General features: G+C 40.5%; 1 protein-coding gene and 1 non-coding gene across 5 annotated transcripts in view; both read right to left on the bottom strand.

The window, feature by feature from the left end:
• Atg4c (autophagy related 4C cysteine peptidase) overlaps positions 1-18671 on the bottom strand; it is a 70052-nt gene extending 51381 nt beyond the window's left edge. Inside the window, exon 1 of one of the 4 annotated variants that reach the window (XM_027400481.2) lies at positions 18378-18671. The gene's annotated coding sequence lies outside the window, so the exon portion shown is untranslated. Of the gene's footprint in view, positions 1-18214; positions 18358-18377 lie in introns of those variants that run through there. The other 3 variants (XM_027400480.2, XM_027400478.2, XM_027400479.2) reach the window with 3 other exon arrangements.
• LOC113833571 lies at positions 1364-1473 on the bottom strand. Its single transcript, XR_003482261.1, has one exon. It is a non-coding gene; the product is annotated as a small nucleolar RNA SNORD89 (small nucleolar RNA).
• Positions 18672-19425: the final 754 nt, after the last annotated feature.

Consider the following 19425-nt stretch of genomic DNA (forward strand, 5'->3'; position numbering starts at 1 on the left):
AGGCTAAGGTGGTGGGGGGGCAGTTAAAGGAAATGGGTTCTTAAAGACTATACTAGAAAAACATGCTCATAAAACAACTCTTTAGACCAAAAAAAAAAAAAAAAAAAAAGTGAATATGGTAATAATGGATTGGGGAGAATTTGGGTTTCAAATAAAATAAAGAACAATAAAACCTAAATACTATGTACATAAAGATTGTGTCTTGCTTATAAGTATTTAAAAGTCATCCTGCTGAAGATTTCCCATGCTTTCCTTGGAAGAACTAGGGAAGAAACAGAATAGCAGAAGCTGATCTGTAACTAGCCTTTTGTGCTTAAGGACCTTCATTGACTTTGCACTAATTGTTCTCAAAATTCTGCACTAGCACTTTATAAATCTTGCATTTAGTGGCATTAGAACCAGCCTGGTCTACAAGAGCTAGTTCCAGGACAGCCTCCAAAGCCATAGAGAAACCCTGTCTCGAAACCCCCCTCCCAAAAATAAAACCTTTTTCTTCCTAAATAGAGTAGAAGAAATATGGCCAGAACATAAGAAAAAGCTATAGTTGAACACAGACCATTTTTTAAAGTAAAAATATTTAAATGTGCTTCCTTCTTAATACACTCCTGCTAAGACTAACTGAATAGTTTGTTTTCAAATGTAAAAAAAAAAAAAAAAGGTCCCAATCTCTAAATCTAACACCTCTCTGTCACCTAACCTCAAAGGTCTACCACTATAACTCTAGCTGAGTATACCTTAGCATGGCTCAACCCCCGTGGGATCTGAGGATCATGATTTTTGTTTTTTGTTTTTGCTTTCTTATACATCAAAATATGCAAATATGTGATACCTATAATATGAATGATTTGGAAATAGACATAGCTCTCTGAGACCAAAGTCAAGTAATCAATGTATCTGTCACCTCCAAAAGCATTCTCCTAATACGCTCTTTTGAAGTAAGAAAATTTGAAAGCTACTCGTTTTTTTCTTTCTCAACATTTTACTTAATTATTTTTCTTAAAAATGGTCCAGTAGGGGTTAGAGAGCTGGCTCAGCAGTTAAGAACACTGTCTGCTCTTGCTGAGCAGTTCCCAGCACCCACATGGTGGCTGACAACTGTCTGTAACTGCAGTTCCTGGAATACAATATCAACTCCTGGCTTCCACATGGTGCCTTCCATACATGCAGGCAAGACACTCATACACATAAAATAAAAATAAATACATCTTAAACAAAACCCAAAATTTAATAGCGCTCTCTCTCCTCTCTCTCCTCTCCTCTCTCTCTCTCTCTCTCTCTCTCTCTCTCTCTCTCTCTCTCTCTCTCTCTCTCTCTCTCGAATTTAGGCAGCATCTCCAAAGCAGAAGCTTTCAACCTGGGTTTAACTGGGGTCACAGCAGTGGCTCCCTTCAGGAGATTTTTGTCATCAGGCAAAATACAAATAACTGTTGGAGACAATGAAATTCAGCTTTTTATTGCCATTATTTCTCCAGATTGAAAAAAAAAATTACAGCGAAGACATTACCAAGTTTCTAAACAGCCAGTCAGATTCAGCTGCTTAGTCATGTAGAAACTTCACCTCCTTAATTAAATTCCCAGGACAGCTTTGACTAAAGAAAGTTATACAGGGATCTCTCTTGTTAATTCACTAATTGAATTTCACCTTAAGAGTAGGCTAGGCCAGTGAGATAGAGAGTACAAGCACTTGCTGGGCAAACCTGCAGGTCTGAGTTTAATACCCAGGCCCTATATCAACTTCCCAAAGCTGTCTTCTGACCTCTACAAACAAGTCACAGCTCACCCACCTGAACTCTCAGTATATACATCTCTCTCACACACACATACACACACAGACACATACTCAACTGCACTCTCAATAAATACTTCTCTTTCTTCCTCTGCATCTCTATCACAGACACACACACACCTTTACTCTCCATACATACATCACACACACACACACACACACACACACACCTATACTCTCAATACATACATCTCACACATGCACACACAAAATAGCAATATATAATAACAATAAATATATATCATGTTTATATGTTATATGTTTATATAATTTTTAAAGAGAAGCACTATTTGTCTTACTATAAAATTCTGAACTCCCCTCACTGTTCTCATTTCTCCTTCCAGAAACTTCCCTAGGTTTTATTTGCTCCAAGAGAGTTGTATTAGGTACTAGGAAGCCCAGGCCAGCCGGGAACTTGCTACCCCACTTCTTCAGCCTCCTGAATATTGGGAGCGCAGGCATGTGCCACCCTGCCTGGCCAGGGTTTTAAAAATTAATTAATTAATGCCAATTTGCATAAGCTTCAAGGCAAGGTACATGCACCTATAGCTTTCACTTCTCTGGAGAGTGAGACAGAAAAGGCCACCACCAGCTCCTGAATAAAAATTCCAGCTGCAAATGGCACCCCCACACTGGGTTACAAATGCAGCAGGCTCTCTCAGACCCCGACCCCCAGATCATGACACAGAGCCTTCTTATTAGCTCTGAATGCTCAGTCTTAGTTTAGACTTGTCCCATTATATATTATATAGTATATATAGTATATACTATAGCTTATATTAACCTGTTTCTCTTCATCTACATTTTTGCCTCAGGGCTTTTTACTTTTCTTCTGTATGTCCTACTTTCCTGCTTCCTCTGTATCAGTCTGGTGGCTGCCTGGCTGCCTGGCCCCAGGCATCTTCTCTTCCTCCCTCATTCTCTCTAGAGCCTAGATTCCTCCTCCTACTCTAATTCTCTGAGCTCACAGGTTTTTTAATCTTGAGTTTTATCAGAATGATAGAGATTTAGTTAAAGCTGCCTTCAGTGGCAGCAACAGAACCATTGTCTGGGAGAACAGAATTTCCCCCAGGCTGCAGCCTGAGCAGCAGGCAGGTAGTAAGTAGTTCAAAAGAAAGCCACTGTGAGGAAGGTCAAACAGTAGTAATGGAAGGTTGTGATCAAATAACCATGGAAAAGTGCTTACAAACTCTAGGGTTTCAATTGGGGATTCAATGGGAAGTATTTATCCTACTTGATTTTAACAGTTCCTGTTTGCTCGGCCTTCCCACTGGTGTCACAGACAGACTACTCGTTCACCAAACTTGTCCACACTTCCTCTAGTCACGGGTGGCTAAGTGGCTGAATTTGTGCAAAGAACTGGGGTTAGACATGATCACACCACCTCCAAATGCATTCCTGCCATGAGGATGTAGAGAACTCAAGATGAATATAAGGTAGACACCTACTTTAAAAAATAGCCTGACTCAGTTTCTCAGAAAATTGGGAATTGATCTACTTCAGAACCACTCTTGGGCACATGCTCAAAGGCTACTCAATCATACCACAAAGTCACTTGCTCAACTATATTTATAGCAACTTTATTCATAATGATACATTTTGGAATACTTGTTTAACTATGCAAAGATGTGTTGCCTTTATTTAACTATGTAAAGATGTGTTACATTTGTTTCATTATGTAAAGATGTGTTGGTGTTTTACCTTGCCTGCCCAAGGTACCTGGTTGGTCTAACAAAAACCTGAATGGCCAATAGCTAGGCAGTAGAGGGATAGCCAGGTCTGGCAGGAAGAGAATAAGTAGAAGGAGGAATCTAGGCCTAGAGAGAATGAGAGAGAAAGAGAGGGGGACACCTGGGGCCAGCCAGACAGCCAGCACCAGACAGACACAGAGGAAGCAGGAAAGTAAGACATACAGAAGAAAAGTAAAAGGCCCTGAGGCAAAAATGTAGATGAAGAGAAACAGATTAAAAGAAGTCTCTACATCATGGTTTGGAGGCTGGAGGTCCGAGAAAACCTGCTGCACTGCACTACTTAGGAAATCTTGATTTAAAGAGGAGGAAAATCATTTCATTAGTCTAGAAGGTGTAGGTCATAGCCACTTCCAGTGTGTTTCAATCCCTCTATATCTAAAATTCCTGCCCTGACTGGCCCTGTGATCAGACTGATTTTTATTCTATACAAACTCAGCCTGAAAAAAATCATTAAAATAACAAACCTCACAACTGCCAAATTTCTTCCTCTTTTTTTTTTTTTCTTCAGGGTTTAAAACATTATGGACATCATCAGTAAATACTTTTTCAAATAGACATCTTCAATGCCTACTACAACTGATTAACTATCATCTCCATATGTCTATTCATCATTTCTGACAAATACTTTTGTTGTTTGGGTTTGAGGGGGGAGCAGAGTATCTCTATGTAGCTCAGCTGTCTTCAAGCTCACAGAGATCTACCTGTCTCTGCTCCCCAGTACTGGGATGAAAGACATGCCACCACATTCAGTGACAATTCCATTCTTAATTAGAGGATAATCACATGAAAAAGGTGGTAACTCCAACTGTACTTCATTAAATACAGACTAAGGGAGCAATATTGGAAAGTATTCTTGTACACTGTATAAGAATGTACTGCTATGATTGGTGTTAATAAAAAGATGGACAGCCAATAGCAAGGCAGGAGGCATAGGCGGGACTTCAGGGCAGACAGAGAACTCTGGGAAGAAGAGAGGCAGAGTGACCAGGCACAGGCAGAGGAAGCAGCATGAACAGTGCAGAAAGATGAGATAACAAACCACGTGCCAGAGGACAGATTTTAAAATATGGGTTAATTTAACTAGTTAGGAACAAACTTAAATGAAGGCCAAGCTTTCATAATTAATAAGGAGTTGCCATGTGAGCTGGCGGCCCTGATGAGAAAGTTCGTCCACAGAGTGAGATGAAGTTTACTCTTAAACTTTACTGTTAATGATATGCAAAGCGGAGTGATGACTAAGCAAAGTTCTTCAGGAAAATGGTCATCTTCAGAGTCATTTTTCTGTCCGTAACTATGAATTAGGATAGTTGATAAATTATAAACTAATAAGTAAAAGGGGTGTTCAAACCAAGGTCCTTGAAGACCAGGTGAAGGTAATCACACTCAGCTATTCAGCAATTGACGGAATATTTTATCCACTGGGGATGTAAAACCAGAAAGCAGCAGACAGAACCCGAGGGAATGACTGAAGAAAATACATCTTTGTCACAGTGTACAAATGCCTGCATTCCTTTCCCAACTGGTATTCTGTAGCAATACAAAAGTTGCTTCAGAATTCTTAAATTTTATGTATTAATATTGTGGGGGAAGAGAAGGAGACATGAAAAAAGGAGACAGGCTGAGAAGAAAGGGAAAGGTGAGGGGATGAGCTTGTGCTACAGAGCAAGTGGGGGGAGGGGAGTCACAGGACGACTTCTGGGAGTCAGTTCTACTGTGCGTCTTGGGATCCAACTCAGGTCAGGCTTCCACAGCAAGTGCCTTTACCCACTGACCCACCTCATCAGCTCTCATTTTGAATTATTAGGTGCTTTTTGCTACACCATTAAGTAAAATGAATAGTAAAGTCTCATCTAAGTTTTCCATTCATTATCACCCTTTGTATGCTTGCATTTTAAAAGAGGTTTTTATTATTTTATCATACATGGGATGGAGGAGTATGCACACATGTAAGTGCAGGAGCCTGTGTCGGCCACAGGTATCAGATCCCCCTGCAGTTGGAGTTTCAGGCAATTGTGAGCTATCCAGTGTAGGTGGTGGGTACCGAACTTGGATCCTCTGAAAGATCAGTATATGCTCTTAACTCTTGAGCCATCTCTTCAGCCCACACATGTCTATTTTTTATTTAAAAAATATCAATCTCTAATCAGCTATCATCTCTGCTTTCTAATATCTCTCCATCTTGGTTCTTTATTTATACATTGTACCGGCTTCTATTCCCTCCTACACCAGCCACTCATTTATTTTTGTGCACTAAGCTTAGAATCTAGAAAATGCAAGTCCCCCTTAAATGACACCCAGGAATCCAGCACTCTTGGCATAAAAGAGGTGGGGGTGCTAACAGTTACACCATCTGTCTCCCCTTAGAGCTCCTGGACAAGCCCAAGGCACTAACAAAATATAAAAACAAATTCCAAACACAAACACACAAAGAGCAACACAAGCCAGGGAGGACATGTATTTTCAGAATAAGGCTAGAAAACAAGGAAGGGCCAGTAGGAAAAGGAATGACAGAATAGTTTTGCCCCAAGAGTGCATCTGGTAAACATTTTGAGAGCCCCTCAGAATAACATTCTCCACTTAAAAACAGTATGCTGACACACAGTTATTTCATAATTATCACCTAAATGAACTGGAACATTCAAATATTATCTTCAAACCAAATGGCAGAGAGAAATCTAAGAACTGAGCAGACACACACTTCCCTCACTCCTGTCTTGTGGCCCAAGAGCACACCTCTGTCACACCATACATCACATCACATGCAAATCATCATCATAACTACCCTCCATGGGACACAGGGGTTTAAATGAACTTTATGGTTTACTTGAAGATTGTTGTAAGACTTATTAATGAGGAGGCTCAAGAGATGGCTCCGTGGATAAGAGCACTTGATGCTCTTGCAGAGGACCTGCGTTCAGCTCCCAGCACCCACATGGGGAGTTCCAAACCATCTGTAACTCAAGTTCCAGGAACCTCCAACACCCTCTTCTGGCTTCTATATAGGTGCATGCATGTGGTGCACATACAGACAAGCAGAAACATGCATACATATAAAATAAAAATAAATACTTTTTAAAGAGTTACTATCTGGACTATCTGAAGATAGCCTGTATTGTGTTGCCTGTATCTCTAGTATTTACTACTAGAGATAGTATTTACTACATTTTGATACACAAATGTTATGTCAGGATCCCAGTAACTTTTGATCAAGTTAACTACAAATATTTACAGATTTCATACTTTTAAAGTGAAATGTGCCAACCTGTTAAATACTGAGTCTATACATAAAATTAACATTGTAAGAACTGAAGCTTACTTGAATCTCCAGACTGAGAAGGAACTTATAGAACAACTAATAACTAAATGGCATTAAAATCATGAGTAGCTCTTGATCACTGGCCCTGTATGATACACTCCAACCAACAATGCTTGGTAGAGAGAAGTAGAAGAAAATGTGGAAGTATGAAAAGCTTTAAATAGATCCCATTCAAATTGCGAAAACCCCAATCTGCCTTCTGGTTCATACTCACCCATCACAAATCATTGCCCTAATCACGAACCCAGCCTGAACCCACAGTAATGGGACCTCCTTTGCAATGCCCTTGCCAACCACACTTCCTTAGCCTCTGGATGGACACTTCCAGAAGAAAAGGTGTCAGTACTGTGCTAAACCCCAAATACAGTTGTAACAGTAAAAGCTTAATAACGTTTTAAACTGTTCATTCTCCAGTGAGCTGTTCTGGAGACTCCATATTAACTTCAGGATATTCACTCACGTTTAACAACTCTGTTTCCTTGAAAGACAGCATATGGTGGGCTAGGAAGAGGGTTCTATCCATAAAGCCTGGCAAGTATAAGAAACTATGTTCAGTCTCCAGAAACCCTGTAACACAGAACCAAATTTCCCTCCTATGATTTCCAATAACTAGGTGTGCTTGGGTCCTTAGAAACTAATCCTTCTTCAATTTGAAATCCCAGTTGGGGTGTGTGTGTGTGTGTGTGTGTGTGGTGTGTGAGGTGGGGGGGGGCTGTGCACATGCTTTGGATTGGTTTTGTTTTGTTTAGTTTGGGTTTTTGTTGGTGGTGGTGATATTTTCGTGGTTTTGTTTGTTTTTTTTTTTTTGGTTTTTTGGTTTTGTTTTTGAGACAGAGTCTCTCTATGTAACCCTGGCTTTCCTGGAACTCATTATGCAGACCAGGGTGGCCTCAAACTCACAAGATCCATACCTGCCTCTGCCTCTGCCTCCTGAGTGCTAGGATTAACAGTGTAAGCCTCTGTATCCGGCCCCCAGCTGATATCTTAAAACCCTCCAATCTTCTCTTTTCCATATGGACTAGCACCAATCCCATTAATGGATCAGAAGACTTCAGATGATCGATAAAGAAGGCCTAGTACTGGTAAGGGATTAGGAAGAGGGCACTGGCAGAAAGCTCAAACAGTGGAATTGGCAGCAAGGCAAGAATGTATGGTTGTACTCACACAAGGTAGTCCTAAATAACTCAGAGGTTTGAAATGTTACCTCTAGGAAGACAATGGCCACATCAACAGAAACAAGGAAACTAAATGGAGATGCTAAATCTAAAACAAGATCTAGTGAGGAGTAGGAAACATGGCTCAATGGTGAAGAGCACTGGCTGCTCTTGCAGAGGACCCAGGTGATTCCCAGGACCCATATGGCAGCTCACAACCATCTGAAACTCTAATCCCAGGAATCCAACACCATATTCTGGCCTCCACGGGCACCAGGCATGCATGTGGTGCACAGACATACAAGCAGGCAAACCACCCATCCACATAAGAGAGAAAGAGACACAGAGAGAGAGAGAGACAGAGAGAGAGAAAGGAAAGAAGGAAGGAAGGAAGGAAGGAAAGAAGGAAGGAAGGAAGGAAGGAAGGAAGGAAGGAAGGAAGGAAGGGAAGAAAGAAAAAAAGAAAAAAGCTTTTTAAATAAAATAAGACAGTGAGTTTGAAGTTTGTACCAAAAGTGGTTAAACTCTCCCAAATCAACTTTCATTGGTCGTTTATTGCCAAGATAAACCTCACCAGTAACCATATACCATTTAAACACAAAATATCATGCTCACTCCCCAAATATTTGAGAAGCAAGACACTAAGGGAAAGAAATCAAGCCACGAAATTCAGTTCCTACTTTCATCTACCTTATATGCTAATGGCACATCACTGAATGGTCACGTATCACAACAGAGATACAAAGTGTGACAGGCAAGAAATAGTTCCCCTTTTTAGTGAGAGCATCACACACAAATAGTATCACAGGGCAAACACAGTTACAACTGTACTGCTCAGATACAAAGACCAAGGACATACAAATGCATCTTTCTATTCTGAACATAATGCAGGAAAACACTACACAGAACACTCAGAAATGCCTTAGTATCCTCAACAATTGTGTCTATTGTTAAAAGAGTAATGCCTGAATTATGTCATCACTCCAAAGAAGAGCACTGTTTACAACATTCACAAACACGATTACTTTGGCTTACAAATAGAAATTGTTTGGGTTTTTTGTTGTTGTTGTTTTGTTTTGTTTTGTTTTGTTTTGTGTTGCTTTAGTCATTCTTGATTTTAAATAATATTACAGAAATTGGGAAATATACCCACAAGTTTTAATCCTTGTGGATTAAAAAGAAAAAAGAAAAAAAACCTACAAACTACACTTTCTTCAATAGATATAACAGCCCCTGAATTCTCTGTAACTACATACTATGATAAAGGCTTACATTATAATGTCTACTATAGTAGTTTCATAGGTGACTGATTTTATAATCTATTAAAAAGTAGTTTGCTAGACACCTATTTTAAATTGATAATATAACCACACAGGGAAAAAAAAGTATTTCAAGTAACTTTGAGTACAAACCTTTAGTGAAATATAGTCTAAGGCCATAAGATGGCAAAGTAATCTTTATCTGGTAGATTTGTTGTTAGGTACAATAATGAGCTAGTAATATTAAAACCTTATGTATGTTACAGGATAGAATGGATAAGTAGGTAAGTTGATATGGTTGAGAACCCCAATTCTCCCTATGGTTAAAAAAATTAGAGAGAGTTTCTCTTCCTGTTTGCCCATCATGTCACAAGATCAAGGTGAAAAGGAGAACCCTATGCAGGAGCTTCGAATCCGCAAGCTCTGCCTCAATATCTGTGTTGGGGAGAGTGGAGATAAACTGACCAGGGCAGCCAAGGTGTTGGAGCAGCTCACAGGCCAGACACCTGTGTTTTCCAAAGCCAGATACACCGTCAGGTTCTTTGGCATCAGGAGAAAAGAAAAGATTGCCATCCACTGCACTGTCCGTGGAGCCAAGGCGGAAGAAATTCTGGAGAAAGGCCTGAAGGTGTGGGAGTATGAATTACGGAAAAATCACTTCTCAGACACCGGAAACTTTGGCTTTGGGATTCAAGAACACATTGATCTGGGCATCAAGTATGACCTGAGCATTGGGATCTACGGCCTGGACTTCTATGTGGTGCTGGGTAAGCCAGGTTTCAGCATCGCAGACAAGAAGCGCAGGACAGGCTGCATTGGGGCCAAACACAGAATCAGCAAAAAGGAGGCCATGCGCTCGTTCCAGCAGAAGTATGATGGGATGGATCATCCTTCCCGGCAAATAAATTTTATTCAAAAGGCCAATAAAAATTTTTCTCAGAAAAAAAAATTACAGAGAGAGATGAAATGAAGAGAACACTTCAATGCTGAACTTGGACAGAAGGTATTCAAAGAACTGGTGGTTTCTTTTTTTAAAAGTATACATGGGTGGCTATGTAAGACCTATTTAAAATATTTAGAACAAAAATACCCAGTAGCATATTCAATGCCCAGATCTTGGTTCCTAAGTATAATCACACAGCAAATAAGCCAGGGCTTTATGGTTAGATGGCTGGTTCCAGATCTCCAGCAGAGACTGTACCAGATGAGCACAGGATGTCTTCTGGCACAAAAGTGAAGGGAAATGCTCAACAACTGATATGAAAATATCCAAAGGAAACAGGAACAAGTGTGGAGACCGCCACTGACCAAATCTGAGATAATTCATCATCAAAAGAAAAGAAAACAAAACAAAAAGATGATGGTGCTAGAGAGATGGGCTCAGTGGCTTAGAGCACTGATTGCTCTTCCAGGTGATGTCGGTTGGATTCCCAGCACCCACATGGTGGTTCACAGCCATCTGTGACTCCAGTGTTAGGAGTTACGCCTGATATACTCTTCTTCTGGTCTTGGAAGACACTGTTTGCACTCAATGCAAAGACATGCATACAAGCAAAACACTCATATACACATAAAATTAAAAAGTAAATAAATCCTTTAAGAAAGAATGCTGATGGCAGATTATAACACAGCCAAAAGAAAAATCTTAAGAATTCTTAGGTACATAGTACTGAGAAATAAAAGGAAAAACATGACTGGGCAGTGGTGGTACATGCCTTTAATCCCAGCACTCAGTAGGCAGAGGCAGGTGTATCTCTATGAGTTCAAGGCCGCCCTAGTCTACAGAGTGAATTCCAGGACAGCCAGGACAGCCAGGACAGAAAAACCCTGTCTCTAAAAAAAAAAAAAAAAAAAAAAAAAAAACTCAAGAGCATGCCAATAACCTCTGTAATCTGCTGTGGTTGAAGATTACAAGCTAAAGGACAGTCAGGGAAAGACAGACTGTCACCATGATGGGGAAACAGCTCCTTTGAGAAGATGCCAGAGAATGAAAAGGATGGACAGAACTGAGAAATTGCAGAGACAAACAGAAGCACAAAGACTGACTCAGGCAAGAACTGTAAATGGCTACTAAACCATACAAAAACTGCTGGAAAATAGAATAGCCACATGATTTCAAAGTCATCACCCCATGGAGTAGTTATTAAATACAAACAGGAAAGGTATTTTAGAATATAGAGATCTGGTTAGCATCTTCAATGACAGCTGTCACAGTACTCTAGTAGGACAAAGTGAAAAGTTGATGATTTTATCACTCAAGAATCAAAACTGTTCACTCTGCATCCTGTTAGATTCTCTGTTGCTGTAATAAACATTGACCAAAAGCAATTTGGAGGAAGAAAGGGCTTATTTCATCTTATAGTTCCCAGGTTCCATTCCATTATCAAGGGAAGTTAAGGCAGGAGCTAAAGGTAGGAGGTGGGAACTAGGGCAGAAACCATGAAAGAACACTGCTTACTGGTTCACTTCCCCTGGCTTTCTCAGCTGCTTGTCTATACAACACACAACTACCTGCCCAAGGGTAGCATGCCCAGTAGGTTGGGCCCTCTCATATCAATCATCAATCAAGAAAGTACCCCACACTCCAAAGGCCCATCTGATGAAGGCAACTCTTCAACTGAGGTTCCCTCTTGCCAGATGACAACAAAACTAACCAGGATACCCTGAAACTAACTGAGAGATGATCAGACATATCAAGTCTACACAAACATTGTTTGGTACAAAAAAAAAAAAGAAAGAAAGAAAGAAAGGAAGGAAGGAAGGAAGGAAGGAAGGAAGGAAGGAAGGAAGGAAGAAAAAGGCAAAAATTGGTTTGTACTAAAAAAAATTTCAATTGTCTTTAAAGAAAAGGACAGAAGAGAAGGAGGGAGAGAGGGGAAAAGAAGATGCTCTCTGCACAAGAAAACAGAGCGGGTGGGGTGTAGCTCAGTGGTAGAGCAGCTGCCCAGCATGCACAATGCCTGATGCCCTAGATTTAAGTTCCAGCACTGCAAAAGAAAAGATTTTAAAAGAGGAAAGAAAAAAGAAATATGACAACTCAATATATCCATGATCTATGACTAGATTAAGTTTTTGTTTGTCTGGTTTTGGTTTTTTGTTTGTTTGTTTGTTTGTTTGTTTGTTTGTTTTTTCAAGACAGGGTTTCTCTGGGTAATGCTGACTGTCCTGGAACATGCTCTATAGACCAGGCTGGCCTCAAATTCACAGAGGTCTTTAGAGGCCTCTGCCTCCCCAGTGCTAGGATGCCACTGCCACCACCTGGCTAGATTTACTAACTTTTAAGCTATGGTACTATTGTTGGCATGTTTGGAGGAAATCTGGGTTTTTAATGTGGATGATACAAAAGATGACACTAAGGTTAAAGTACTTTTGGTATACTAATGATGGCATGGTTGTAGAGAAATGACCTAACTATTAAAATCTGCATGAGGAAGTACTTAGGAGTAAGAAAAAGGTGTCTATGTGAGTTTAAACACGAAAAGCACATCCACAGTAACAAACAGACTCTCAAATGAGGGCTAGTGTTAACAGATAGCAATCTAAGTTGGGGCTGGAAGGAAATGTGGAAATTGAGTTGACCTTAGAGCAGCTTAACTACTTCCTCCTCTACCCCTGAGGGCTAACAGGAATGCAGCATTCCAAAGTTTGCTAAAATTCATGAAAAAAGCAGTTATTCTAACAAATGGTAAGTAATCACAAGGCAGCCCTGTGTGTGTTCTGACACACCTGGAGCCCCATAGACTCAAATGAGAACTCTGTACTAACTCATCGCAGGGCCACAAAGACTACAAAGAGCTAAATTACATAATTTTTTTTCAAAACCAAATACAGCTATCAAGCAATACAACTGCTACCCAAGTCAGATGACCTCAGAGTCAGCATCCTAATTGCAATCACCAGGACTTTGTACCAGGGAGGGACACTGGTGAGCCTGTGCACACGCACTGTCTCTTCTGACCCTTATGACAAGGAGAAGGCTAGTTCTCCTATCCTCAGTGTCTCAGTTGTCTTACACAACTCTGTATGTCTATAGTCCAGTAAGCAACAAGAGACCCTGAACTCAGATATCCTGACTCCAAAGTCCAAGTACTTTGTCATATTCTCTATGCTATTATCACCACTGTGAAACATGAAATCTAAACTGACTTGGTACCCATCAAAAATCACACAGCTGAGAGATTCAGAAGGAAAAAAAGAATGGCTGTATTCCTCTATGTACATTTGTATTTACATATGAACCAAGCAAATGAAGTTAGAATTTAGCCAGATGCCCTATTCACTACCAAATCTCAAGAAAAAAAAAAAACCTAAAGTGGTATTTAATAAGGTATCATTCAGTGTCTTAGGGTTTTATTGCTATGAAGTGACACCATGACCACAGCAACTTTTATAAAGGGAAATATTTAATTGGGGCTGGCTTACACTTCAGAGGTTTAGTCCATTATCACCATGGCAGGAAGCATGATGGCACACAGGCAGAAATGATGCTGGAGAGGCAGCTGCAAGTCCTACATTTAGATCCAAAGGCAGAGAGAGAAACAATGGGCCTGGCTTGAGCATTTGAAACCTCAAAGCCCACCCCCAATGACATACTTTCTCCAACATGGCCATAGCTACTCTGTCAAGGCCACATGTCCTAATCCTTTCAAATGATGCCACTTTCTAAGCACCTATTGGGATCCTTTTCATTCAGACCACCACACTATTGTACATGGTTTTAATATGCCACATGTAGATTCAAAACAGATGCCAACCCATTTCCAGATGCTTTCACTGACAGCTCCACCCCTCTGCATTCAAGGATAAAAGACTACCCAAAGAATCTGAGTGGTAGTCCATTATTCAAATATAATAAACTCAGGAGGCAGAGGTAGGAGAATCTCTATGAGTTTGAGGTCATTCTGGTCTATATAGTGAGTTCCAGGCCTGAGTACATAGTGACACACCATCTTAAATACACACACACACACACACACACACACAGACACACACACACAGACACATAAGAAAAATATAACTTTTATATTTTCATATAAATTAAATATATAAGAATTAATGATATAGATTAATAATAAAAATTAATCTTTACTATCACTGTCACAATAAAAATACTAATAGAAAGGTTTAGCCCTGGGAACCTGATCTTTCAATGTTCTCCATCTCAAAGAATGCACCACAATCCATCCAGTTATAAGACCTTTGTTTTATAATTACCTGGGGTAGTCAATGACATCTCCTTCACCTCTCACATCCATCTACTTCTGCCTTTGCCACCACCTCCTCCAGACAGTCTCATCCCACATGTAGGCTATTCTAACACTCCTCTTACTGGGCTCTCCCATCTTCAATCTTCCCCTCTGTATTTCTTCCTCAGAAAAATATAGCATCAAGTCCTTTTGTGCATCTGACATAGCTGTAACTTGAGATTTGACTATCTGGGGTATATCTGCCTCCTCTATTACACAGAAAATTCTATTGTGATAGACTATTTTACTCACTGTGCCGGCTAGTTTCATGACAACTTGACACAAGCTAGAGCTATCTGAAAGGAAGGAATCGCAATTGAAAACAATGTCTCCATAAGATCCAGCTGTAGGTCATTTCTTAATTAGTGATCAATGGGAAATGACCCAGCCTTTTGTGGGTGGTGCCATCCCTGGGATGGTGGTCCTGGGTTGTATAAGAAAGCAGACTGAGCAAGCCAGTAAGCAGCACTCCTATGTGGCCTTTGCAACAGTTACTGACTTTAGGTTTCTGCCCTGTTTGTGTCTTTGTATTGACTTCCTTCAGTGATGAACAGTGATGTGGAAGAATAAGCCAAATAAACCCTTTCCTCCAGAATTTCTTTTGGTCATGGTGTTTCACCACAGTATGAAACCCTAACTAGAACACTCACTACTTTACACCTGTGACCTAGAAGAATCCCTAGTTAACAAATAAAAAGCTATATGTGAGGTAAACACTACAAATGGATTCATAAATAGTCCTAAAAGTAAAAATAAAGTAGTTATAAGGTTCAATTGCCAACATAAAGAGTACTTAATGACATATATTCTGACACCAGAATTTTGTAACTTAACTCTAAAACTGAAACGCATCATCTAGTTGACAATCTTGGCATGTTTAAATTGACAGTAACTCAAAACAGTAGTGAATTTTGAAAGATTTTTAAATCCTATGATTTGATTAAAAACAAAAACAGGTGAATCTACAAGTCACCTTCCTGTTCTACTTACTTCACACCGGACAACCAGCCATCCTGGTCGCTAGGCTACTAGCCCATCCCCACAACTCAATGGCAAATACCTGCCAAGGGTTCCTTCACTAACAGTTCTCAAATTCCTTCCATTCTCAATGTAATCACTCGAGATCTAGACAACTTGTCACTTCAGTCTGAGTTCTGACCAGTTCACTAAAAAGTTTTTGTTTTTGTTTTTTAATTTCAAATGCAGGCACTGTATACCTGCTAAGTGTGTATGACAACTGACAACACAGAACAGTCCACAAGTCTCTAGCCTCCATAATTCAGCTGCAGGAATCTGTTCACTTTGTGCTTCCACCTGGAATTGCTTTCCTCACAATTTTTACTTAACAAAACCCCTACCCACTATTTAAGATACAGATGAAATCTCGTCAGGGGGTGTTAGGTGGTAGGTAGATGATAAATACATATAAAGTAGGCACATGGAAGTACAGATAGATGATAGATGATAAATATAGATGAATAGAATACAAAATAGATGGACAAATAGAAAGTCAGACAGATATAAAATGGCTGTTTTGCACATATTTACTGAATTTTATGCATTCCAAGATAAAGAACAACTCTTTGCCCCTTTAGGGCATTAGGAAGGATCAAAAAGAACTGGACTTAAACTCTTCCAGCTTTAGTTTCTTCATTTGCAAAATATCAATAATAATAGCTCACCGAGTTCATACAATATGGAGACAATGCTTTGAAATTACATAGTACAGAGATGAATCATGGAGGCAGGGTACTCTGATCAATAAATGTCATGATTTTGCTAAACAGTAAGAATCCAATAAATGCCTAGTAAATGACTAAAATCTCAAGAAAAAGTCAACTTGAAACTCAAAACTCTCAGAAAAATGTATTTAAAAAACTATGTAGTTATTTTCCAAAAAAGAATTTCATGAATAATTAATCTGAAAATAAAAATGTTGGGTTTTGTTCGAAGAGGTCATTTTGTGGTGGGGGGGTAGAGTTTATTGTTTGTTTTGTTATGTTTTTGACACAGTCTCACCCTATGGCCCAAGCTGACCTAGAACAAACTTTGTATTCTAGCCTGGCCTCAAACTTATGGAACTCCTCCTGCATCAGCATCCTGGACACTGGAATTACAGACATGCACCAATTCTAAATTATTATATGTTTATAATCTTAAACATGGCTGAAAATATTTCTGATTAATTAGGAATATCCCCAACCCAGAAGGGTATGTTTTAATTTTATTGATAGTTTAAATTGTGTCACTTAAAGAAAAATGACACTGGACACATGCCTGTAAAACCCAGCACTCTGGACCCTGAGATGGGAAGACAGAGTTGGAGCCAGCCCAGGCTGCATGGTGAGAATGTTTTTAAAAAAGAAAGAAAACTGTCTATCAGAAACACTATAACACAATAAAATTAGAAGTTGAGCCACAAGTCACTTAAATTGCAGAGTTCCCAGAAAACAAGAGACAAAATATCTATTTGTAAAACATTAGCAAACAGTAATTAGCAAAATGTTGAGCAAAGCTGTCAGACTACACAGAACAAGCAAAGCTTCAAAACAGTTTCACAAAACATTTTTCAGTGTATCTGCATCCAGGCTGGAGAGCTGGCTCATTGGTGAAGAGGACTGGCTATTCTTGTAGAGGACCTCAGTTGGATTCCCAGCACCCACGTAGTGACTCACAATCATCTGTAACTCTAGTTCCAGGGGGATCTGACACCCTCTTCTGACTTCAAGGGGCACCCGGCACACACATGGTGAACAGACACGTGTAGAAAAACACACAAATAAAAAAAATCATTTTAAATATATACGCACCCATCCCATTGTATAGAAACAGCATCAATTAAGTGGCCTCTGTTCTCTTTTTGCTAAATTATACAATCCCTCGCATTGCCCATTTTTAACTTCAGTTCTGAAATTCTTATGGCGGGTGAGCCAGTCAGTTAGCTACAGACACTGGACTAATTAGGAATCTTCCTGTTTGGGCTTTATAATTTGAAACTCGGAAAACACAGAGACTGTACATTTCAAAGCCTTCCCAACCCCTCTGGGTACTTCCAAAGACTCATAATCTAATTACAAATCACAAGCAGCGGGCAGGAAAGATCACGTCTTTGTGTCTATCTGCTATCAGCTGACACAATATCAACCCAAAATCCCACAGGAATGTCAGGTCAGAAAAGGTAAACAAACAGAACATACCCACCTAAACAATCCAAATACTAATAAGGCGATATATTCTTAACGCCGAGGTAGCACTGAACTCCATGTGGCAAAGTAATCAATAAAAAACAAAAATGTAAGATGAAGAAACTCCGAGAAATGTAAACTCAAGCAAAGTCATGCTGACCGCATAGAGGATGCTATTCTGGGTTTCAAACTTCAAAAACCCTTAGATGTGGGTGGGTATGTGAGAGTGAGCAAAAGCCAAACTAGTGAAGTCAGCATTAATAGTATAAGCAGAATAGAGTGGCACAGATTGGAGTTGCAAACACCCCCAAAGGGGTAATGGGGCTACAGACGGACAGGTTGAGAGCTAACATTTCCCACACACACGCTTTTGTTGTTGTTGTTGTTTTAAATAAAGAGAAGCTGGGGCGGTGAGACCAGTAGCACAAGGAAGGATCAATGGGATGAGGTGGCTTGGGATAAAGCCGCCCCTGATCTAGTCAAGAATGATAGAACAGCTGGCCACTGGAAGGCTTACAGTTCAAAGGACGAGGGAGAATTGGAAGATGACCCGCACGAGGAAGAAGAATCTAAAGAAGCTCCAACACCCTCCAGGAACCCAGACGGTTGGCCAGGGTCTGCACCGAGGGCAGGGCCCCACAAAACCAGCCATTCGGAGACTACAAATACCAAGCTCCAACCTTCTCCACTCCGCCAGCCTCAAGCCGACCCCTCGGCGTCACAGGACTGGATAACTGTTCAGCCGCGCAGGAGTCCCCACACCAGGACACACGCTCCGGCTCCAGGAGCGGCGCCAAGCAGCGCGTACGACCGCGGGACGCACGGGACAGGGCCCTGGGCGGCCACCGTAGCACGGGACGCGGATACCTCCGCAGGCCGTAATCCTGCAGGCGTCTTGTCCCGGGCCCTAAACGCCCGGGCTGCAAGCACAGAGCCCAGAGTCGTGCATCTGTGAGCGGCAGCCCCGTGTTTAGGTTTACAGCTGTCCCTCTGGCTGTAACTACTGTATTTAAGCTACCAGCTGCCACGCACCGTGAGCGTCTGGGCCTCGGGACTACAAGATCCAGCATGCACAGAGCTCTGGGTCCTTATGACAAAACCTTCTTGGCTAAAAATACTGTCTGTCTATACCAAGACAAACTGTGGTTAGGGGTGCGGATTACATCCTGGTGGAGCTTCTAGGGACGTGTGCAATCAGTTTACACATTCGGGTTCTTGTCAGGGAATGAAATACAGGACCTGCCTTTTAAGAAATGTGGAGAGAGATACTAAATAATGACAAAATGTAATTCTGCTAATGCATCGTTTTCGATAACACAGACTGTTGGAACAATGCATAAGAAATAAGAGTAGAAACTAGAAGTGGGGGAGGGGAAAGTCAGCAGTCTCTGCTACCCGACGGTTAAAACGCGAGAAAATAAAAGCCTTCTGGAATGCAAAAATACGTTCTTCTACTTTTAAGTGTGTTTCGCGATTAGAAATCAGTATGTTTTGTTTTAAGACAGGAGCTCGCAATTCGGCCAGGCTGGCCCGAACTTGTGATCTTTTCTCAACCCTCTAGTGTTGGAATAAGAGGCCTGTACTATGACATTGGGAAACTTATTTTAAATGTTATTCTCATTAAAACAGCTACGTGGAGTTATTGGAGCGATTTATTCACCATTCACTGGGACAGTCAATCAGTGGAGAGGAATGGTAAGAGATTTATTAGCATAGATAACAAAGTAT

Source organism: Cricetulus griseus, chromosome 2 (genome assembly GCF_003668045.3).
Source record: "Cricetulus griseus strain 17A/GY chromosome 2, alternate assembly CriGri-PICRH-1.0, whole genome shotgun sequence".
Classification (NCBI taxonomy): domain Eukaryota; kingdom Metazoa; phylum Chordata; class Mammalia; order Rodentia; family Cricetidae; genus Cricetulus; species Cricetulus griseus.